Raw genomic sequence first — 22,109 nt, forward strand, 5'->3', positions numbered from 1 at the left:
TCTGCACTGTCACAGGGTGACCTGGCTTCTCCCAGCTCCCAGGGACCTTCTGTACAGGGCGTCCACAGTCCTTTGGCTGTCGGGATGGCTACCCGATGTCCAGCCAGCTCATCCATGCTTCGGACAGGGAGAACGGGGTGAGCTAACGGGAAACAGACCCCCGGGCAGCCGAGGTAGACCACTTTAAGAACTCTCCCCAAATCCTCATTCCATGCCTTCGGTTTGTTCAGAACTGACTAGACCTGTGCCATCTGATCATATCTAGCTTCAGAGGAGGTAGACACATAACCACTCTGCATAAAACTGGGGTTCTGTGAGTAAGAAAAAGGAAAACATCTTCACCAGACAACTAACCTGCAGTCTCCCTGCACTGGGGGGGGGGCTCTAGGAGCCCCCAGGGACCCTCACATGGGAAGGAACAGGGAGGAAGGAGCCAAGTCCAGTGGAAAATCCTTCAGGCCTCATTTTTACTTCATGTCTAGACATTTAATGTTCAAACACTTGCTCACTCCCTCGGATGACTTTGCAATTTAGTCTTCTCCCTGGAGGTCTCATCCGGCCTCTGACTTTATGTGCTTTTTCTATGGTAAAGGCTCCCCAAGTGTTATCTCTAGCCCTGCCCTCTGCCTTCCAGTCATCTGTCTGCCTGAAATCTCCGCTTAGATGTTCAATGGGCCTCTCAAGACTAAGAGGTCCGAAGTCGTATTTTGTATTCAGCCCCTCAAACTGAGTTCTCCCACAGGGCTCCCCACCCCCTAATAACACCATTCACAGGTGCACGCCACAGTGCCACCCTAGACCCCTCTCAGCCCAATGCCAGACCTTCAAAGTGAATCTGGACTCTACCCAACCACCTCTCCCCAAGCCTGGGCTGCCTTCCTGGCCCAAACCACGATTGGAGCAGCTCCGGCCCAGTCTATGCAATCATCTCTTTATTGGTCTCCTTGAATGATGGTTAATTTTATGTGTCCACTTGGCCTGACTAGAGGGGTGCCCAGATATTGGGTTAAACATTTTCTGGGTGTGTCCAGGAGGGTGTTTCTAGATGAGAGTAACATTTGAATCAGTAGACTGAATATCGCAGCTTTTCTCCCCTGTGCGGGTGGCTCTTATCCAATGCACCGGAGGCCAAATAGAACAAAAAGGCTGAGCAAGGGTGAATTACTCTCCTGGCCTGACTGTCTCTGGGCTGGGGCATTGATTTTCTCCTGAATTTGGACTCAAACTTAAGGTCTCCAGCTTGCAGCTACAGATCTGCCACTTCTTAGCTGCTATAGCTATGGGAGCCAAGTTCTTACTATACATACATACATACATACATACATACATACATACATAAATACATACATTCTATTGGTTCTGTTTCTCTGAAGAAGCCAGACTAAGACACCTTGTGTTCTTTCCTTCTTTTCTATAGTCAATTCTTCGCACTGCAGCCAGAATGAGCCTTTTAAAATATAAATCAGGTTCTATCTTTTTGCTCAAAACTAGACAACAGCTTGTAGCGTCTTTATTATCCTCTCTCACCACGTCTCGTTCTTTCCCTCACTCGTCTGTCTCCGGCCACATGGGCCAGCTTGCCGTCTCTTGCTCAACCCAAGCACAGCCCTGCTGCAGCGCCTCCGCACAGCTGCCTTCTCTTCCTGACAGGCTTTGCCCTCAGACCTCCACGTGGCTCCTTTGCCCAGGCAATTCCGGTCTCTGTTCCAGCGTTGTTTCTCCAGTGAGATCATCCCTGCTAGCCTGATTCTCGTCATCTCTCATCCTCTTACTCTGCCTTTTTTTATTTTCATAGCACCTATTACTACCTAATGTAATGGTATATGTTGGTTTATATCATTTTGTCTGTCTTCTCCATGAGGACATATACTCTGCAAAAGCAGAGATTTAGTTTTGTACAATACTACTTTATCTCCAAGGCTTGCTTGTGGAGTAGATGGCAATGAATGGAATATTTGTGTCTCCCCTTCCCCAAGAAGACGGCTGTGAACCAGGAAGCAGGTTCTCGCCATAACCAAACCATGTTGACACCCTGAAAAGTAAATGTTTATTGTTTAAGCCACCAAGTGTATGCTAATTCGTTATAGCAGCCCAGATTGACTAAGTATAGGTGCCCAAAGAAGATTCGTTGAGTGAATGAATGAGTTCATATTAGCGGAAAAATACAAACCAAATCCTTTAGGAGACACAGTCATAATATGGCTTTTGCGTCTTTCTCAGGAAGATTTATCTGGAGCTTTAGAACATTATTTTTTAGCCTACACAGAAATCCCAAGAGACAGGAGGATCAAGTTGGCAATAACCTAATGGGAATCTTCTGATGAAAGACATAATGTGCCCTATTTACATTAATCCTAATTCCTTCCATCTTGTAATAACCACTGCTGACTTCCAACAGTGTGATCCCTAGTGGAGATCATCATCCCAGTGGGAGATGTAAATTCTAGAAAGTGAGAGGGAAAGAAAGTGCTTTTTCTTCCAAAATGGGACTGAAAATGTAACCCAAGTATGAGCCCAAGAAACATGAGGAAAGGTTCTGTTCTAACCCACCGAGATTGCTGCTGATGTCAAGTTTGAGGGACAGACTGGGTCCCTCACATCAAACCCTAGCAGGGGGGCTAAGGGTACCACAGGCTTCTTGATCAAGCTGTTTCTTGACCAGAGAGGCCAGGTGACTGTAAGAAATGGCACATGTAGGGTGGGAAGCAGTGTACACATGTGGCAATGGGAGAAGTAAGAAACAATTAGCCTGATGGGCATGGTCATGGTTTCAGAAAGGTCCGTGATCCACAGCAAGTCAGAACCTCAGTGACAGTGAAAAAAATACCTCGCATGAGTAGAAAAATGCTGGAAGAGAAAGTGACAATAGACTCCTTGTTGATAGCAACCGCGCCTGCTCTCTCTTAAAAGTTAGTTCATATGTCTCAAGATAGCATTTGTAAACATGAAAAGAAAGTCCTGTAATAAGATCATGAATGATTATTTTACTCTTATTTTAAGGTGAGGAATGTTCTTCTTTGCAAGATACAAACCCCAGTATCCACAAAGAAAAATAATGACAAATTCATTATGTAAAAAAATACTACAGGAAAAATACTTTTCATTAAAAAGTATAGCACAAATAACAAAATTGAAGAAAAAATATTTGCCCAACCTATGACCAAGTGTCAACTTCTGTAGTACAAAAAGATCCCTTACTTAATCAAGAGAGAAAGAAAACAGCTCAATGGAAAAACAGACCAAGCACAAAATAAACTAATTAAACTGTTTATAAACATAATTATTTTTAATGAACAAGCAGAAGTCACTGGAGTATAAACAAAATTTTTTATTTTTTTAATTTTTTTTTTTCTGAAGTTGGAAATGGGGAGGCAGTCAGACAGACTCCCGCATGCGCCTGACCAAGATCCACCCGGCATGTCCACCAGGGGGCGATGCTCTGCCCATCTGGGGCATTGCTCTGTTGCAACCAGAGCCATTCTAGCGCCTGAGGCAGAGGCCACAGAGCCATCCTCAGTGCCTGGGCCATCTTTGCTCCAATGGAGCCTTGGCTGCGGGAGGGAAAGAGAGAGACAGAGAGGAAGGAGAGGGGGAAGGGTGGAGAAGCAGATGGGTGCTTCTCCTGTGTACCCTGGCCAGGAATCGAACCCGGGACTCCTGCACACCAGGCCGATGCTCTACCACTGAGCCAACCAGCCAGGGCCTGCAAAATATAATTTTTACTCTTCCAAAATCTGCTGTGAATTGTACTTGAATCAGCAACCGCCTTTCTTGTTCCCTACCTATACCTGTTAATAGGATACCTTAGCAATATCACAGCCTAACATCCACAGTTTTCCTGTCATTAAAACAAAATCTGCCCTGGCCAGTGGCTCAGTAGACAAAACGTCACCCAGCTGCACTGAAATTGCAGGTAGGATCCACGGTCAGAGCATGTATGAGAAGCAATCAGCAAGTGCATAACTAGATGGAACAACTAAGTGAAACAATGAGTTGATGCTTCTCCCCCCCACCTTTTTTTCTCAAATCAATGGGAAAATTTTTTTAATTTCAGTTGTATTTTGGTTATGTGTGTTTATAGTTTCAATCTCCTATAGGATTAGAATTTTAATGTATAAAACCTGACTATCATATTGAACAAACCTAGCACCTCCTTCTGCAGCACAGGCTGAAGGGCAACTGGGAATGGGGGAGGGTGTCTGCTCCCCACACCTTCCTCTGCGACTCCCGCTCTGTGGGAATGGAGGAGGGTGTGCTCTGCTCCCCACACCTTCCTCTGCGACTCCTGCTCTGTGACTGGAGGAGGCAGGAAGGAATGCCCAGCACAACCTGTCCCTTGGACTTGGTTGTTGCCACCTCTTTCTCTAACACTGATTGGCCTTAGTTTCCATAGATGGGGAAGATGGCCAGAGCCAGAGCGCTTCAGGAGACAGATTATTTGCTTATTTTTTTAAATTAATTGGTTGATTTTACAGAAAGAGGAAAAGACAGAGAAAGAGAGACAGAAACATTGATCTGTTCCTGTATGTGCCCTGACAGGAAATCAAACCTGCAACCTTTGCACATCCAGTTGATGCTCTAACCAACTGAGCTATCTATTTCACGATGACAGATCATTTGATTTTTTAAAATTTATTTATTAAATTTAATGCAGTGACATTGATAAATCATGGTACATATGTTGAAAGAAAACATGTCTAGATTATTTTGACATTTGATTGTGCTGTGTACCCCTCCCCCAAAGTTAAATTGTCTTCTGTCACCTTCTATCTGGTTTTCTTGTGCCCCTCCCCTCCCCCAACACCTCTCTCCTTCTTCGCCCCATCCCCCCTCCCCCCACCCCCCACCCTTGTTGCCATCACATTCTTGTTCATGTCTCTGAGTCTAATTTTTATGTCCCTTCTATGTATGGATTCATATAATTCTTAGTTTTTTTCTGATTTACTTATTTCACTCCGTATAATGTTTTCAAGGTCCATCCATATTATTGTAAATGATCCAATGTCATCATTTCTTATGGCTGAGTAGTATTCCATAGTATATACGTACCAAAGCTTTTTAATCCACTCATCCTCTGACGGACACTTGGGCTGTTTCCAGATCTTTGCTATTGTGAACAATGCTACCACAAACATGGGGGTGCATTTCTCATTTTGGAGCCATTCTATGGTGTCCTTGGGGTATATTCCTAAAAGTAGGATAGCTGGGTCAAAAGGCAGTTCAATTTTCAGTTTTTTGAGGAATCTCCATACTGTTTTCCACAGAGGCTGCACCAATCTGCATTCCCACCAGGAGTGCAGTAGGGTTCCCTTTTCTCCACATGCTCACCAGCACTTATTCTGTGTTGTTTTGTTGATGAGCACCATTCTGGCTGGTGTGAGGTGATATCTCATTGTGGTTTTAATTTGCATTTCTCTAATGATTAGTGATGTTGAGCATTTTTTCATATGCCTATTGGCCATCTGTATGTCCTCTTTGGAGAAGTGTCTATTCATCTCTTTTGCCCATTTTTGGATTGTATTATTTGTCTTCCTGGTGTTGAGATTTACAAGTTCTTTATAAATTTTGGTTATTAACCCCTTATCAGACGTATTGTCAAATATATTCTCCCATTGTGTAGTTTGTCTTTTTATTCTGTTCTTGTTGTCTTTAGCTGTGCAAAAGCTTTTTAGTTTGATAATAGTCTCATTTGTTTATCCTGTCTTTTATTTCACTTCCCTGTGGAGATAAATCAGCAAATATATTGCTCCAAGAGATGTCGGAGAGCTTACTGCCTATATTTTATTCTAAGATGTTTATGGTTTCACGGCCTACATTTAAGTCTTTTATCCATTTTGAGTTTATTTTTGTGAAAGGTGTAAGTTGGTGGTCTAGTTCCATTTTTTTGCAGGTAGCTGTCCAATTTTCCCAACACCATTGGTTAAAGAGGCTGTCTTTACTCCATTGTATTTCCTAACCTCCTTTGTCAAATATCAGTTGTCCATAGAACTGTGGGTTTATTTCTGGGTTTTCTGTTCTGTTCCATTGATCTATATGCCTGTTCTTATGCCAGTACCAGGCTGTTTTGAGTACAATGGCCTTGTAGTATAACTTGATATCAGGAAGTGATACCTCCCACTTTATTCTTCTTTTTTAAGATTACTGAGGCTATTCGTGTTCTCTTTTGGTTCATTCTTTTTTTTTTTTTTTAATTTATTTATTTATTTTTTTAAAATTTTTATTAATGATAATGGGATGACATTAATAAATCAGGGTACATATATTCAAAGACAACATGTCTAGGTTATTTTGTCATTAAATTATGTTGCATACCCCTCGCCCAAAGTCAGATTGTCCTCCGCCACCCTCTATCTAGTTCTCTGAGCCCCTCCCCCTCCCCCTAACTCTCTCCCTCCCTCTCTCCCATGTCCTCCCTCCCCCCACCCCTGGTAACCACCACACTCTTGTCCATGTCTCTTAGTCTCGTTTTTATATTCCACCAATGTATGGAATCATGTAGTTCTTGTTTTTTTCTGATTTACTTATTTCACTCCGTATAATGTTATCAAGATCCCACCATTTTGCTGTAAATGATCTGATGTCATCATTTCTTATGGCTGAGTAGTATTCCATAGTGTATATGTGCCACATCTTCTTTATCCAGTCTTCCATTGAAGGGCTTTTTGGTTGTTTCCATGTCTTGGTCACTGTGAACAGTGCTGCAATGAACATGGGGCTACATGTGTCTTTAAGTATCAATGTTTCTGAGGTTTTGGGGTATATACCCAGTAGAGGGATTGCTGGGTCATAAGGTAGTTCTATTTTCAGTTTTTTGAGGAACCACCATACTTTCCTCCATAATGGTTGTACTACTTTACAGTCCCACCAACAGTGGATGAGAGTTCCCTTTTCTCCGCAGCCTCTCCAACATTTGCTATTACCCGTCTTGTTGATAATAGCTAATCTAACAGGGGTGAGGTGGTATCTCATTGTAGTTTTGATTTGCATTTCTCTAATAACTAATGAAGCTGAGCATCTTTTCATCTATCTGTTGGCCATTTGTATTTCTTCCTGGGAGAAGTGTCTGTTCATGTCTTCTTCCCATTTTTTTATTGGATTGTTTGTTTGTTTATTGTTGAGTTTTATGAGTTCTTTGTAAATTTTAGATATTAGGCCCTTATCTGAGCTGTTGTTTGAAAATATCATTTCCCATTTAGTTGGCTGTCTGTTTATTTTGATATCAGTTTCTCTTGCTGAGCAAAAACTTTTTTATTCTGATGTAGTCCCATTCATTTATCTTTGCCTTCACTTCTCTTGCCATTGGAGTCAAGTTCATAAAATGTTCTTTAAAACCCAGGTCCATGATTTTAGTACCTATGTCTTCTTCTATGTACTTTATTGTTTCAGGTCTTATATTTAGGTCTTTGATCCATTTTGAATTAATTTTAGTACACGGGGACAGGCTATAGTCGAGTTTCATTCTTTTGCATGTGGCTTTCCAGTTTTCCCAACACCATTTGTTGAAGAGGCTTTCTTTTCTCCATTGTGTGTTGTTGGCCCCTTTATCAAAGATTATTTGACCATATATATGTGGTTTTATTTCTGGGCTTTCTATTCTGTTCCATTGGTCTGAGTGTCTATTTTTCTGCCAATACCATGCTGTTTTGATTATCGTGGCCCTATAATATAGTTTAAAGTCAGGTATTGTAATGCCCCCAGCTTCATTCTTTTTCCTTAGGATTGTTTTGGCTATTTGGGGTTTTTTATAGTTCCATATAAATCTGATGATTTTTTGTTCCATTTCTTTAAAAAATCTCATAGGAATTTTGATGGGAATTGCATTAAACTTATATATTGCTTTGGGTAATATGGCCATTTTAATTATATTTATTCTTCCTATCCAAGAACAAGGAATATTTTTCCATCTCATTGTGTCTTTTTCTATTTCTCTTAATAATGCCTTGTAGTTTTCGTTATATAGGTCCTTTACATTCTTTGTTATGTTTATTCCTAGGTATTTTATTTTTTTTGTTGCAATCGTGAAGGGGATTATTTTTTTGAGTTCGTTTTCTAATATTTCATTGTTGGCATATAGAAAGGCTATGGACTTTTGTATGTTAATTTTGTATCCTGCGACCTTACTGTATTGGTTTATTGTTTCTAATAATCTTTTTGTGGAGTCCTTCGGGTTTTCGATGTATAGGATCATATCATCAGCAAAAAGTGATACCTTTACTTCTTCTTTTCCGATATGGATGCCTTTTATTTCTTTGTCTTGTCTGATTGCTCTGGCCAGAACTTCTAGCACCACGTTAAATAAGAGTGGAGAGAGTGGACAACCCTGTCTTGTTCCTGATTTAAGGTAGAAAGTCCTCAGTTTTATGCCGTTTAAAATGATGTTGGCTGATGGTTTATCATATATAGCCTTTATCATGTTGAGATATTTTCCTTCTATACCCATTTTGTTGAGAGTCTTAAACATAAAATTGTGTTGTATTTTATCAAAAGCCTTTTCTGCATCTATTGATAAGATCATGTGGTTTTTGATCTTTGTTTTGTTGATATGGTGTATTACGTTAACCGTTTTGCGTATGTTGAACCATCCTTGAGATTCTGGGATGAATCCCACTTGATCATGATGTATTATTTTTTTAATATGTTGTTGTATTCGGTTTGCCAGTATTTTGTTTAGTATTTTAGCATCTGTATTCATTAGAGATATTGGTCTGTAGTTTTCCTCTTTGTGCCATCCTTGCCAGGTTTTGGTATGAGGGTTATGTTGGCCTCATAAAATGTGTTTGGAAGTATTGCTTCTTCTTCAATTTTTTGGAAGACTTTGAGTAGAATAGGAACCAAGTCTTCTTTGACTGTTTGATAGAATTCACTAGTATAACCGTCTGGGCCTGGACTTTTATTTTTGGGGAGGTTTTTAATAGTTTTTTCTATTTCCTCCCTGCTTATTGGTCTGTTTAGGCTTTCCGCTTCTTCATGACTCAGTCTAGGAAGGTTGTATTGTTCTAGGAATTTATCCATTTCTTCTAGATTGTTGTATTTGGTGGCATATAATTTTTCATAGTATTCTACAATAATTCTTTGTATATCTATGATGTCTGTGGTGATCTCTCCTCTTTCATTTTGGATTTTATTTATTTGAGTCCTGTGCCTTTTTTCCTTGGTGAGTCTTGCCAAGGGTTTGTCAATTTTGTTGATCTTTTCAAAGAACCAGCTCCTTGTTTTATTGATTTTTTCTATAGTTTTTCTGTTCTCTATTTCATTTATTTCTGCTCTGATTTTTATTATCTCCTTTCTTCGGCTGGTTTTGGGTTGTCTTTGTTCTTCTTTTTCTAGTTCCTTAAGGTGTGAAGTTAAGTGGTTTACTTCGGCTCTCTCTTGTTTGTTCATATAGGCCTGAAGTGATATGAACTTTCTTCTTATTACTGCTTTTGCTGCATCCCAGAGATTCTGATATGTCGTATTTTCATTTTCATTTGTCTGTATATATCTTTTGATCTCTGCGCTTATTTCTTCTTTGACCCATTCATTTTTTAGAAGTATGTTGTTTAGTTTCCACATTTTTGTGGGTTTTTCCCCCTCTTTTTTGCAGTTGAATTCTAGTTTCAAGGCTTTATGATCAGAAAATATGCTCAGTACAATTTCAATTTTTCTAAATTTGCTGATATTGTCTTTGTGGCCCAACATATGGTCAATTCTTGAGAATGTTCCATGTACACTAGAGAAAAATGTATACTCTGTCGCTTTGGGATGAAGTGTCCTGTAGATGTCTATCATATCCAGTGTTCTAGAATTTCTTTTAATGCCACTATATCTTTATTGATTCTCTGTTTGGATGACCGATCTAGAGCCGTCAGCGGTGTATTGAGGTCTCCAAGTATGATTGTATTTTTGTTAGTTTTTGTTTTAAGGTCAATAAGTAGCTGTCTTATATATTTTGGTGCTCCTTGGTTTGGTGCATATATATTAAGGATTGTTATGTCTTCTTGATTCAACTTCCCCTTAATCATTATGAAATGACCATTTTTGTCTCTGAGTACTTTTTCTGTCTTGTAGTCAGCATTATTAGATATGAGTATTGCTACACCTGCTTTTTTTTGGGTGTTGTTTGCTTGGAGTATTGTTTTCCAGCCTTTCACTTTGAATTTGTTTTTATCCTTGTTGCTTAGATGTGTTTCTTGTAGGCAGCATATAGTTGGATTTTCTTTTTTAATCCATTCTGCTACTCTGTGTCTTTTTATTGGTAAGTTTAATCCATTTACATTTAGTGTAATTATTGACACTTGTGGGTTCCCTACTGCCATTTTATAAATTGCTTTCTGTTAGTTTTGTATCTAGTTTGATTCTTCTCTTTTGTTTTTCTATCATTTGTTTTTGTTTGTTTGTGTTCCATACTTCTTTCCTCTGTTGCTACCTTTTTTAAGTCAAGTGTTTTTGTGGTGGTTTTTTCAAGGGTGGTTACCATTAAGTAATGAAAAGGGTACCTACCATATTCATTGTAGTACCCTATCTTATGAGTATTTCTGCACTTCATCGTCCTTTGCTACTGTTAATCTCCATCCTCTCCCCCCTTTTTTTTCTTTGTTGTCACAGTTTAAGTTTGGTTTTATTGTGTTCTTGGTGGAGCTGTTACTTGTGGTGTTGTTTTCTTTTGTTCTTTGAATCTGGTTGGAAAACCCCCTTTAGTATTTCCTGGAGTGGGGGCTTTCTGCTGATAAATTCTCTCATCTTTTCTGTATTTGTGAATGTTTTTATATCTCCTTAGTACTTGAAGGATAGCTTTGATGGGTATAGTATTCTTGGCTGAAAGTTCCTCTCTTTCAGGGCTTTAAATATTGGGGTCCACTCTCTTCTAGCTTGTAGAGTTTCTGCTGAGAAATCTGATGATAATCTAATAGGCCTTCCTTTATATGTTGTACTCTTCTTTTCCCTGGCTGCCTTGAGAATTTTTTCTTTGTCATTGGTTTGTGTCATCTTTATTATGATGTGCCTTGGAGTGGGTTTGTTGGGGTTAAGAAAACTTGGTGTTCTGTTTGCTTCTTGAATTTCAGGTTTTAGTTCTTTCCACAGGCTTGGGAAGTTCTCGTCTATTATTTGTTTGAGTATATTCTCCATTCCATTTTCTTTCTCTTTTCCCTCTGATATACCTATTATTCTTATGTTATTCTTTCTGATGGAGTCAGACAATTCCTGTAGGGCTTTCTCGTTTTTTATTATTTTTGAGTCTCTTTCTTCTTCTCTCTGTTTTGCCTCAAGTTGTTTGTCTTCTATTTCACTAATCCTATCTTCTATCTGGGCTGTTCTGTTAGCTAAGCTTGTTACCTCGTTTTTCAGCTCGTGAATTGAGTTTTTCATTTCTGTTTGATTTGTTTTTATAGTTTCAATTTCCTTGGTAATATATTCTTTGTGTTCATTGAGTTGTTTTCTGATCTCCCTAAATTGCCTTTCTGTGTTTTCTTGTATATCTCTGAGTATTTTTAAGATTTCTATTTTAAATTCTCTGTCATTTAGCTCTAAGGCTTCCAATATGTTAAATCTTTTCTCCATAGATTTTTCCACATCTATTTGTGTTACCTCTCTTTCTTTTGTATCCATAATATTCGATTTCCTCTTTCTTATTGGCATCTGAGGGTGGTCTTGTTGATAGCACTAATTAGAATTAATAAAGAGTAAAAAGAAAAAAAAAAAAGGTAAAACACCCCACAAAAAAAAACAGTAATAATTTATTATTTCCCCCTTTTTTCTTTCTTCTCTTTCTCTCCTCTCCCCTCCTCAGGGAAATATCGTGATGACCTGTGAATTATATTATGCTAAATGGAACAAAAACTGCCTATAATGGAGGGCCTGATTTGGGGTGAAGAGTTCAAGGGGCAAAAAAAGGGAGTAGGGACCTACTAAATGCAAAAAAAAAAAAAAAAAAAAAAAAGGAAAAAAATCTTAGACAAGCATAAGATGATTTGCTTGTAAGTGATGGCTGACTAAGAGATATAATGAGAGGGATAAGAGGGAACCAGAAAAAAAAGGAGAAAAAAAAGAATAATAAAGAAAAAAATAAAAATAATAAGTAAAAATCTGTTGTATTAAGTGGAGCGAAGACTAAATACAATGGAGACCTTGGGTTGGAAGGAATGCTAGTGAGTTAAAAAGCAACGTAAAAAGTACCCAAAATGCCACAAAATTAACAAACAAACAAAAAAAAAACAAAAACAAAAGCGAAAAAGAAAAATAAAACCAAAAAAAACCCTTGAGTCCCAAATTAACTAATTTGTTCGTGATTGAGGATTAAATGGGCGGAAAAGTAAAACGAGAAAAGAAAAAACGAATAGAAAGGAAAAAATAAGAAAAAGAGAAAAACGAAGGAAGAAAAAAAAGGAAGAGCAAAAAACAAAATAAAGCAAAAAAAAAAAAGAGGAGAGAGTGAGAGTTAAGTGTTTTGGAGTATAACCTTAAAGGAGGGTGAGGATGAAGATAAGAAATAAAATGTAACACTCATGGGTAGTGTAGTTCAAGAAAAGGGAAGCATAAGATGGGCAGAGAATAGAAGGACCGAGGTGGAGGAAATAGAAATAATAATAATAAAGGCAATAAGATAGAAGAAACAAACAACAGCAAAAAAAAATTAGTGGAACAAGTTGTAAAGTCTGTGGATTTTTCTTGATTTTGAGAGGTTAACTTCTTCCTTTTTCTTTTCTCTCCCTCTTCCTGGTCGGTGACTCTGTACCCCAGGCTCTGCCCCTGTGTCACACTTAGGTAGGGATTTGCAGTTGATGGGATTCTATGGCAATGTCATATAATTGGCTTTAGTCTTGCTGGTAGTCAAGGCTTGTTGGCGTTTGCAGGGTCCAACGATGAGAGAGTTTGCTTTCCTGGAGTCTCTCTCCTAGTCCCCCCTTCCTGAATTAGCAGCCTGGTGATCCAGCTATAAGGCTGCTACTGCTTCTGCCTGGGGAGTAAGAGGCTCAAAGAGCTAGGAAATCCCCACTCTATCCCCACTCAACGCAAGGCTTTGGGAAAGGCTCTGGCAGTCAGAGCCTCCAGTGTAATCAGGCGGGGATGGGAGTCAATTGTTGTCAAGGTGACTGTTCAGCGCCTAGCATTCAGTTGGACCACTCAACCCAGGCTTTCCACACTTTGTAGCCTGTTTTGGCTGGGAAGAAGAGGCACTAGTCTCTGCTTGCGACTAGTGTAGTAAAGACCTTATTATCTGCCAAGTCCCTCTTGTTAGCATTTATCCCTGAATATGGAGGCTCTATCAATCAGAAGTTGCCCCCTCCCCTTTAGCGAGAGGCACTAAGAAATATCACGCCTCTTGTCTTGTATCGCTGAACTGAGAGAGATCTTATCAATTAGAGCCCGTGGGTGCGCAGATTTCATGGGTTAAGCTAATTTCAGTGATTGGGTCCGCAGCTGTGCTCCCGAAGGTATTTCAGGCTGCCTGCGCGCCCCTCCCCCAACGCTTGATTGTTAGCTTGAATGGCTGGGTGAGGTGCCCCGCCTGCGGAGAGAATCTCCCAAGTAGGGAAGACCGCCCTGGCGCCTCTCCCGCTCGCCCCGCCGCTGGCGGCTGGGGCGCACCGGGGCGCAGAATAATGGGGCACCCTGGGTGTGCGGGCCAGTAGGGCGCACCGGGCGCAGTATATTGGGGCACCCTGGGTGTGCGGGCCAGTAGGGCACGCGCGCGAAAGGGGTGCTCCAGGCACCGGTGGCTGGGGACTCTCACTTGTCGGGAGCTGATCCACTAATGCTGGCTAACTAGGTCACAGCAGAAGAAGATCCACAACTGCTGGTTCACAAAGTCACAGCAAAAGAAGATAGAGTCACTGCAGTAAGACCAACAGCTGCGGGTTGACAAAGTCACTGCAAGGAAAGGCACAACGACACTTCCCCCTTTAATCTTTTGAATTAATCTGGCCTTATATTCCCCCCTTTTCTGGGTGTGTGCTATTATTTGTGGCACAGGGATAATAGTACCGTGCTTTCCCTGTAGATTTGTAGTAATTTCTTTGGAAATGAGACAGAAGGTGTAAGTTCCACAGAAAAGCCTGTAAGCCCCTTGATCTGGGCTCATAAACATAAGAGGCTGGCTATGATATCCCTCGTAAAGGGTTAAGTTTGTAGAAGAATTTCTTATTAATCATGTTAGAAAGAATATAGTTAGAACTTAGCTAGTATATGAATATAGTAAATAAATAAAGTTTAACTAGACATTAGAATCTTAGGTAAAGTGTAGTGGAGTGGCCTGTTGCATGGCCTTGAATAGGAGTGCAGCTGGCTAGTAAAGAATGTTTTGTTAAAAGACTTGTTTTATCACTAAAGGCAGTTGCTGGGCTTTTCTCAGTAAAACATTCTCATGAGATTTTTGTATTTTCCAAGAATAGGAGAGGTATGTGGTGGGATTCATAGCAGCAATAGCAACTAATGCCTTCTGATATTATGTTGCTACTAGCTATCTTGCAGGTGCACTCTATGTATCTTTAAGTAAAAATTACTCTTTATACTATGTCAGTTTCTTAATAGCAAGCCTTTTGTAGTCTTGTGAGAAAAGAATTAGGACACTACATGAACTCAAGGCTATTTGCCTGAGCAAGCGGTGGTCCTCTGCTAGTCCTTGATGATTTCGTCTGCTATCTCTTTCTGTGCCCTTGACTCACAACAAGAGTAAAATAGAGTTATTAATTAATACTAATCTTTTAGAAGTTTGTACCAATATAATTATTACTATTGTATAACTGTACTTTGAATGACTTACCACCTGACTTGTAGCTTATAGATATGAATTAACTGTTATCTAAAAATATGTAACCATAGTGAAACTAAAACAATGATGTATTCAAAATACCATGTGATTGTAACTTAGTGTGTGTGCATAAAAAGTAATGTTAGACCAGCCATTGAGAGAGATGCCTGGCAGTAAATGCTAACTAGAGAATAAAGAGAAAGAAAAGAATTCGGCTCTCTCACTCGATTTTCGCCGACGCCGTCTCCTCCTGTGGGACCCCTGGATCCCCCCCGGGGCTGGACCCCGGCACTCACTCGCAGTGCGCAGGCTGCTGGGAACGTTAGGGGTGCTCGCTCTGCAACCGGACCGGGCGCGCGCCGGCGGCTGCTCACTGCTCCCGAGTGTGGGCCGACTCACCACAGGCGAACTCCCTCCGCGGCTTGAATGAACGTCCCTGCGGTAGTTAGCTTTCTCCACACCCTCGTCTCTCAGATTCAAGTGATAACAGTCCTTTCGCTTTCAGTTTGTGTGGAACTCCGAAATGCTCTGAGGATAAATTTTTCTGTTTCTAGTTGATAAATTTGTTGTGATTTTGGGGAGATCTGTCGGACGCGCTACTCACGGCGCCATTTCCGTGATGTCACTTCCTTGGTTCATTCTTAATCCATTTGTTATTTAACAACTGCTATTTAGTTTCCATGTGTTTGAGAATTTTTGAGCTTTTCTGTTGTGGTTCATTTCTACTTTCATGCCATTGTGATCGGAGAAAGTGCTTGATATGATTTCAGTCTTCTTAAACTTGTTGAGAGCACTTTTGTGCCCTAACATGTGGTCTATCCTAGAGAATGTACCATGAGCACTTGAAAAGAATGTATATTCTGCTGCTTTAGGGTGAAAGGTTCTAAAGATATCTATTAAATCAAGTTGATCTAGTGTTTCCAATAAGTCTGCTGTTTCTTTGTTAATTTTCTTTCTTGAGGATCAATCTAGTGATGTCAGTGGGGTATTGAAATCCCCTACTATTATAGTATTGCTGTTGATCTCGCCCTTTAAATCCATCAAAGTCTGCTTTATATATTTGGGTGCTCCTATATTAGGTGCATAGATATTTATAATAGTTATATCTTCCTGTTGGATTACTCCCTTTATCATTATGTAGTGGCCTTTTTATCTCTTACTATATCCTTTGTTTTAAAGTCCAATTTGTCTGATATAAGTATTGCTACCCCAGCTTTTTTTTCATTTCCATTTGCATGAAATGTTTTTTTTCCATCCTTTTACCTTCAATCTATGTGTATCTTTTGTTCTAAGGTGTGTCTTTTGTAGACAGCATATGTATGGGTCCTGTTTTCTTATCCACGCAGCTACCCTATGTCTTTTGATTGGATCATTTAATCCATTTACGTTTAAGGTTATTATAGATATGTAGTTGTTTATTGCCATTTTCTTCTTTAAAGGTGTATTCCTTTTTTGCTATATTCTTTTCCCACTTTGATCTGTTTACAACAGGCCCCTTAACATTTCCTGCAGCATTGGTTTGGTTGTAATGAATTCCTTGAGTTGTTTTTTGTCTGGGAAGTTTTTTATTTCTCCTTTGATTTTAAATAATAGCCTTGCTGGATAAAGTAGTCTTGGTGTAGGTTCTTGTTCTGCATTACTTTGAATATTTCTTGCCATTCCCTTCTGGCCTCAAGTGTTTCTGTTGAGAAGTCTGATGTCATCCTTATGGGGGCTCCTTTGTAGGTGATAACTTTTTTTTCTCTTGCAGCTTTTAATATTTTCTCTTTATCGTTTAGCTTTGGTATTTTAATTATGATGTGTCTTGGTGTAGGTTTCTTTGGGTTTCTCTTTAATGGAGTCCTCTGTGCTTCTTGGACTTGTGAGAGTTTCTCTTGCATTAATTTAGGGAAGTTTTCAGCTATGATATGACTGAACAAAGTCTCTATCCCTTGTTCTTTTTCTTCTTCAGGAACCCCTATGATGCGGATGTTATTTCTCTTCATGTTGTCACAGAGCTCTCTAAGAGTTTCCTCAGACTTTTTGAGTGTCTTTTCTCTTTTCTTCTCTGCTTTCATGCCTTCATTCCAGTTGTCCTCCAACTCGCTGATTCGATCCTCAGCTCTATCTATCCTGTTTTTAATTCCTTCCATTGTGGTCTTTATTTCTGATATTGTATTTGTCATCTCCGACTGATTCTTTTTTATACTTGCTATTTCTTTATTTAGGTGTTCATACTGACCATCCATTGTTGTTCTAAGATCCCTAAGCATCCTTACAATCATTATTTTGAACTCTGCATCTGGAAGTTTGATTATTTCCATATCACTCAGTTCATCTCCTGAAGGTGTCTCTTGTGGTTTCATTTGGATTGCACTTCTTTGTCTTCTCATTGTCTGTTTTTGGGTGTTTTATTTGTAGAGTTGGTTGAGTCTAGGCTTGGTGTTGTCTGTCTCCAGTTTTCAGTTGTGTTATTTCTAGGTCTTCTTGGGTTGGTATCAGCTGTTATCTGTAATGCACTTTCGGATTTGGGCAGCTTTGAAGTCTTGATTTGTTTGTTTTCTTAACAGGTGATAATCTTGTTTACTGATCTCAGCAGGGGGCTTCCTTGAAACTGTATCCAGGAATGTGATGGGTGTAACCTGAGACTCTGAAGGCCTCTTTAGCCAATTAATCTCTCTAGGGGCAGGGTGTTTTCTCAGCTTCAGTAGGGGGCGGTGTATCTCAGATCTCCATGGAGACCTGAGTTACTGCTCCTCCTCCCCACTTCTTGTTTTCATCTGTGTCTTGTTGCACTGATTGGAGCTGGATAGATGTCCAGAGATCTCTGATCCGGAAGCAATTCAGCTCTATTTTGTGAAAGGTTCAGTCTTTCCCCCAGCTATGGCCGCCTCCAGCATGGATGAGTCAGCTTTTTTAGGTCATCTCCTTCATTCCTTAGCCCCTCACAGTCTGTCCCTCTCTCTTTCCTTTCCACTTGGGAGATAAGCTGGTCTTTTCAACACACCTCGCTCTCTGGTTGCCAGGCAAGTGGCTGTGAGCAGTAATTTCTGCTCTTTTCCCTTGTGTGAGATCTCCTCTGGGCTATCAGCCTCACCACCCCCCCTCCGTTCCTGTAAGCAGGGGAGATTCAGGAGCTCCCTACCAGGTTTGTTGTGGCTTCTTCTTTGCTCCTTGGTTTTTGAGAGCTGTTCTTATAGTTCAGAGTTGGTTTTTAATGCTGATTTTTCCTAAATTGATTTGTATTCCAGTTTGGTGGTGAGAGCTGGGCGTCTGTGCATCCACCTACTCCACTGCCATCTTTTCAGTCCAGATCATTTGATTTTTTAAAGGAGATTCCTGTCATGGGCTTCCTCTACAGAGTCGCTGCCCTGGAAGGTTTAGGTAAGGCCTGACCTCGTATCACTGCCCCCCTCCCCACCACATCCTCACATCAGCTTTAGGGATAGTGGGCACACCCCCATTGCCCTTCCTGGTCAGGCTGCCTACTTCTACACCTTCCTCCCCTTCCAAGGGAACTGTCAGTGAGACGGGAGGTCGGAAAAGGCTATCCACTATGGTGAAGATCTTTTTCATAATTTCCATTTTTGAAGCTTAGGTCTTAAAAGCTTAAACTCAAGAACAGAATGTATGAACCATTTACTAGCAGCCAGGAGGTGATCAAGGTATGGTCTGGAGAGAAGGCTCTATCTTGTACATCCTTTCAGCCACGGCAGCTGGGCTATACTGCCTGCTCCAAAGGTTAAAAAAAAAAAATAAATAAATAAAACTGCTTTCTCAGTGACCTTAAAAGTAATTCTCTGATTGTCTCTATCAACAATATTTCTACTGAAAAAACCTACTGTACTCCCAGAGCCTCAAGCTTTTAGTTCGTGTTGGAAAAGAATATACCTGTGCATTGAATAAACCTCAGTTCACAGAGTCAAGTATATAAGAAATATCATCTCTGCTTTCAAAGGGTATGATTTCAGTTTTTATTCTGAGCTGCCATGGAACCAATCTGGCAGTGAATTCACACCTGGACCCTCTCTTTACTTCCATTCTACTGTTAAGCCACATAAATTATTTATTTATTTACTTATTTTGGTGCTACAGCTCAAATCCCAAGGACCATGACTTCTTCCGTAGCCATGTTCCTGTGGCCATGTTACCTCCTTAGAACACTGCCCCTCAAGCAGAACCATGACCCTGCTCCTCCAAGACCATAGAGCAGGGGTCCCCAAACTACAGCCTGTGGGCCGCATGCGGCCCCCTGAGGCCATTTATCTGGCCCCCACTGTACTTCCAGAAGAGGCACCTCTTTCATTGGTGGTCAGTGAGAGGAGCATAGTTCCCATTGAAATACTGGTCAGTTTGTTGATTGAAATTTACTCGTTCTTTATTTTAAATATTGTATTTGTTCCCGTTTTGTTTTTTTACTTTAAAATAAGATATGTGCAATGTGCACAGGGATTTGTTCATTTTTTTTTATAGTCTGGCCCTCCAACGGTCTGAGGGACAGTGAACTGGCCCCCTGTATAAAAAGTTTGGGGACCCCTGCCATAGAGCTCTCTTCTCATGAAGCCAAAGGACATCTCAGTCTCTCTCCCCACCATGCCCTTACCCCTCCTCCTCAAACCCTAACCTCCGCAGCAGACACAAGTTTCCAGGAAAAGAAATCCAAGAAGTCTCCAAGCTCCCACAATCCTGCTTGCCCCCCTTCCCCATATCCCCTTGGAGACAATGGCATGCGGACTCTGCTATGAGCAGGGATGGGGGTGGAGAAGGTAAGAAACAGGAAAATTATGAAGAGAATAAAACTTATACAATTAATTCACCAAAATTTCCAACCAAGTCCTGTTCTCCTGCTCTGTTTTCTCAGTGCTTAAGTCACCCTAACCCATAGGGTGCTCCCTTATTATGTGGCATCAAGGCACATTACCCAGGAAGTATGAGATGCTGGCATGTGATTTCGTACGAAGCGGTCTTACATGTCAATCTCAGTGTGAACAAGGCTCCAAACAGGATGCTAAGAAGGAAACCTACTTCTAAATAATCTCTCTTTATTCCTGAGGTCTGTGAATTAATCTACTAATCTATCTACTTGGAAGCGTCTCTTCCGTGGGATGCTCAGGCATTGAAAGGCAGAATAAGGGAACATGAGTAGATTAAGTGCACAGGTAATGGCCTTGAATGCTCCTTCTACATTCTTTCCAGCTTGCCCAACTACATGCCATTCTTGGTTCAGGACGGGACTTACTCATAAATAGGCAGGTTATAGCATCATCTGTTTGTGTGACCGAAGGAGTTCAAAAGTTTCACCACAAAGAAGAAAGCTTTGTTCTCTATCAACCTGTCATTGCTATCTGAAATTCTACTAGTTAACCACTTATTTCTTTGTAATAAGCAATGTCTCTGGGAGAGCTAATGTGTTCTTTTAAAACTGAAAATATTAACTTTAGGAAAGAGAATACTTTTATGTGATGTGATTTTATATGGTTGCTTTTAATTTGAAAGGAGCAGCTAATACTCTGACCCCACAGATGCCCTGGGTAATGTTGACCATGATTACTGAAAAAACAGTGTGTAACTAATGTTTCCCCAGTCTTCATGTGCCTGAGGCTATCAAATAAGGACACTTTTTTTTTAAGTACTCATAACTCAAAGACAAAGAATCTTCATTCCTTAGATTCCAGAAATATCCCCCCTCTCTTTTTTTTTCTTTTTACTGAGTTTATCTCCCCAAAATCTCTGGAAATCATTGAGGAATGCTTACATGTATGATCAATGTTATTTACTAATTATATTGGTGAATAACAAAGCAAAGAAGAGCCTTTTTTAGCCAATGAAAATAAAACACTAGCTAAAAAAATATTGCAGCCTGACCAGGCAGTGGCACAGTGGATAGAGCATTGGACTGGGACACGGAGGATCCAGGTTTGAAACCCTGAGGTCGCCAGCTTGAGTACAGTTTCATCTGGTTTGAGCAAGGCTCACCAGCTTGAGCCCAAGGTCACTGGCTTGAGCAAGGAGTCACTTGGTCTGCTGTAGCCCCCCCACCCCCAGTCATGGCACATATGAGAAAGCAATCAATGAATAACTAAGATGCTGCAATGAAGAATTGATGCTTCTCATCTCTCTCCCTTCCTGTCTGTCTGTTCCTATCTGTCCCTCTCTCTGTCTCTGTCACACATACACACACACACACACACACACAAACTATTGCAAAGAATATAGGTACTAATATATTAATAATCTTTCAGAGATAGAGGATTTGGAAACTCAGGAATAGAAGATTTGGAAACTCAGGAATAGGAAGGAGGAAAAATTTCCAGAACTACCATCAAAATGGGAAAGTCCAAGTCTGACCAGTTGCAGAGCGGATAGATCATCGGCCTGGGATGCTGAGGTCCCAGGTTCAAAACCCTGAGGTCACCAGCTCGAATGTTGGCTCATCTGGCTTGAGTATGGGGTCACCAGCTTGAATGTGGGATCATCGACATGATTCCATGGTCACTGGCTTGAGCCCAAGGTCACTGGCTCAGCTGGGGCAACCCCCCACCCCCCCCAACAAGGCATGTATGGAAGCATTTTTGGTGAGCATAGAAGATGGAAATAGTAAAGTATGTGGTTAACCCTAAGTTTGATTTTAAATTTGTCTAACTTGTATAAGCATGAGGACTTCAGGGGAAAAAATGTCTAGAAAACAAGTGGAAATGCACATCTGTAGTGCATAAGAAGGGTCATGTTGACTTACTTATGAATAAATTAAAAACCTACATGTACAGAGCCTAAGGAGGAAAAGGTGGAAAAGGGAACAGTAACAGGAATAGAAGTTATATTGCAAAAACTTCATGTGAGTGAAGTGGTTGTGAATTATCCTTTCAAAAGTATGATGATGAAAAGAAAGTGCATTAGTAAGTGGCTCCCTGGGAAAGAAATGTCAAAGAGAGGATTATGCTAGGAGAAGAACTTGATAGTATAATTAGTAGAGGGAAAAAAGCAAGGGAGCAGGAGAGACTGAGCATACAGAAAATACAAGAATGACTAAAGGGATTATATGACATCAAAGTCATTGACCAGAGAATTATTCTTACAAAGTAGATGTTTCACCTCTTTCTCCTAGGAAGCATGAGTGAAGATAGGGTAAAGATAGACTGTGTGAGGCCCTGGGCAAACATTTTCTGCAAGGTAAGTCTCTGTCTATATAAATAGCTTGATTTTAAAATGTATTATGAAATCCTGGGACCCATGTGAGATATTGTTATTAATCTATCAATATTTTAATCTCTATTTAGAATAATAAGACAAAAAGGTTTTATGTGTTTGTTAACCAATCGGCACACAGGAAGACCCTTTGTAATATCTATCCCTGTTCTGTCGTGGTCCAGCTTTGATGAGTTTATTATGGGGTCTTCAAACG

The 22,109-nt window shown here is 40.3% G+C and overlaps 1 long non-coding RNA gene across 1 annotated transcript in view; it reads right to left on the bottom strand.

The window, feature by feature from the left end:
* Positions 1-22,109, bottom strand: part of LOC136383914 (uncharacterized) — a 91,481-nt gene that overhangs the window by 12,274 nt on the left and 57,098 nt on the right. The gene's annotated exons all lie outside the window — the stretch shown is intronic.

The sequence above is a fragment of the Saccopteryx leptura genome, chromosome 12, assembly GCF_036850995.1.
Source record: "Saccopteryx leptura isolate mSacLep1 chromosome 12, mSacLep1_pri_phased_curated, whole genome shotgun sequence".
Taxonomy (NCBI): Eukaryota; Metazoa; Chordata; class Mammalia; order Chiroptera; family Emballonuridae; genus Saccopteryx; species Saccopteryx leptura.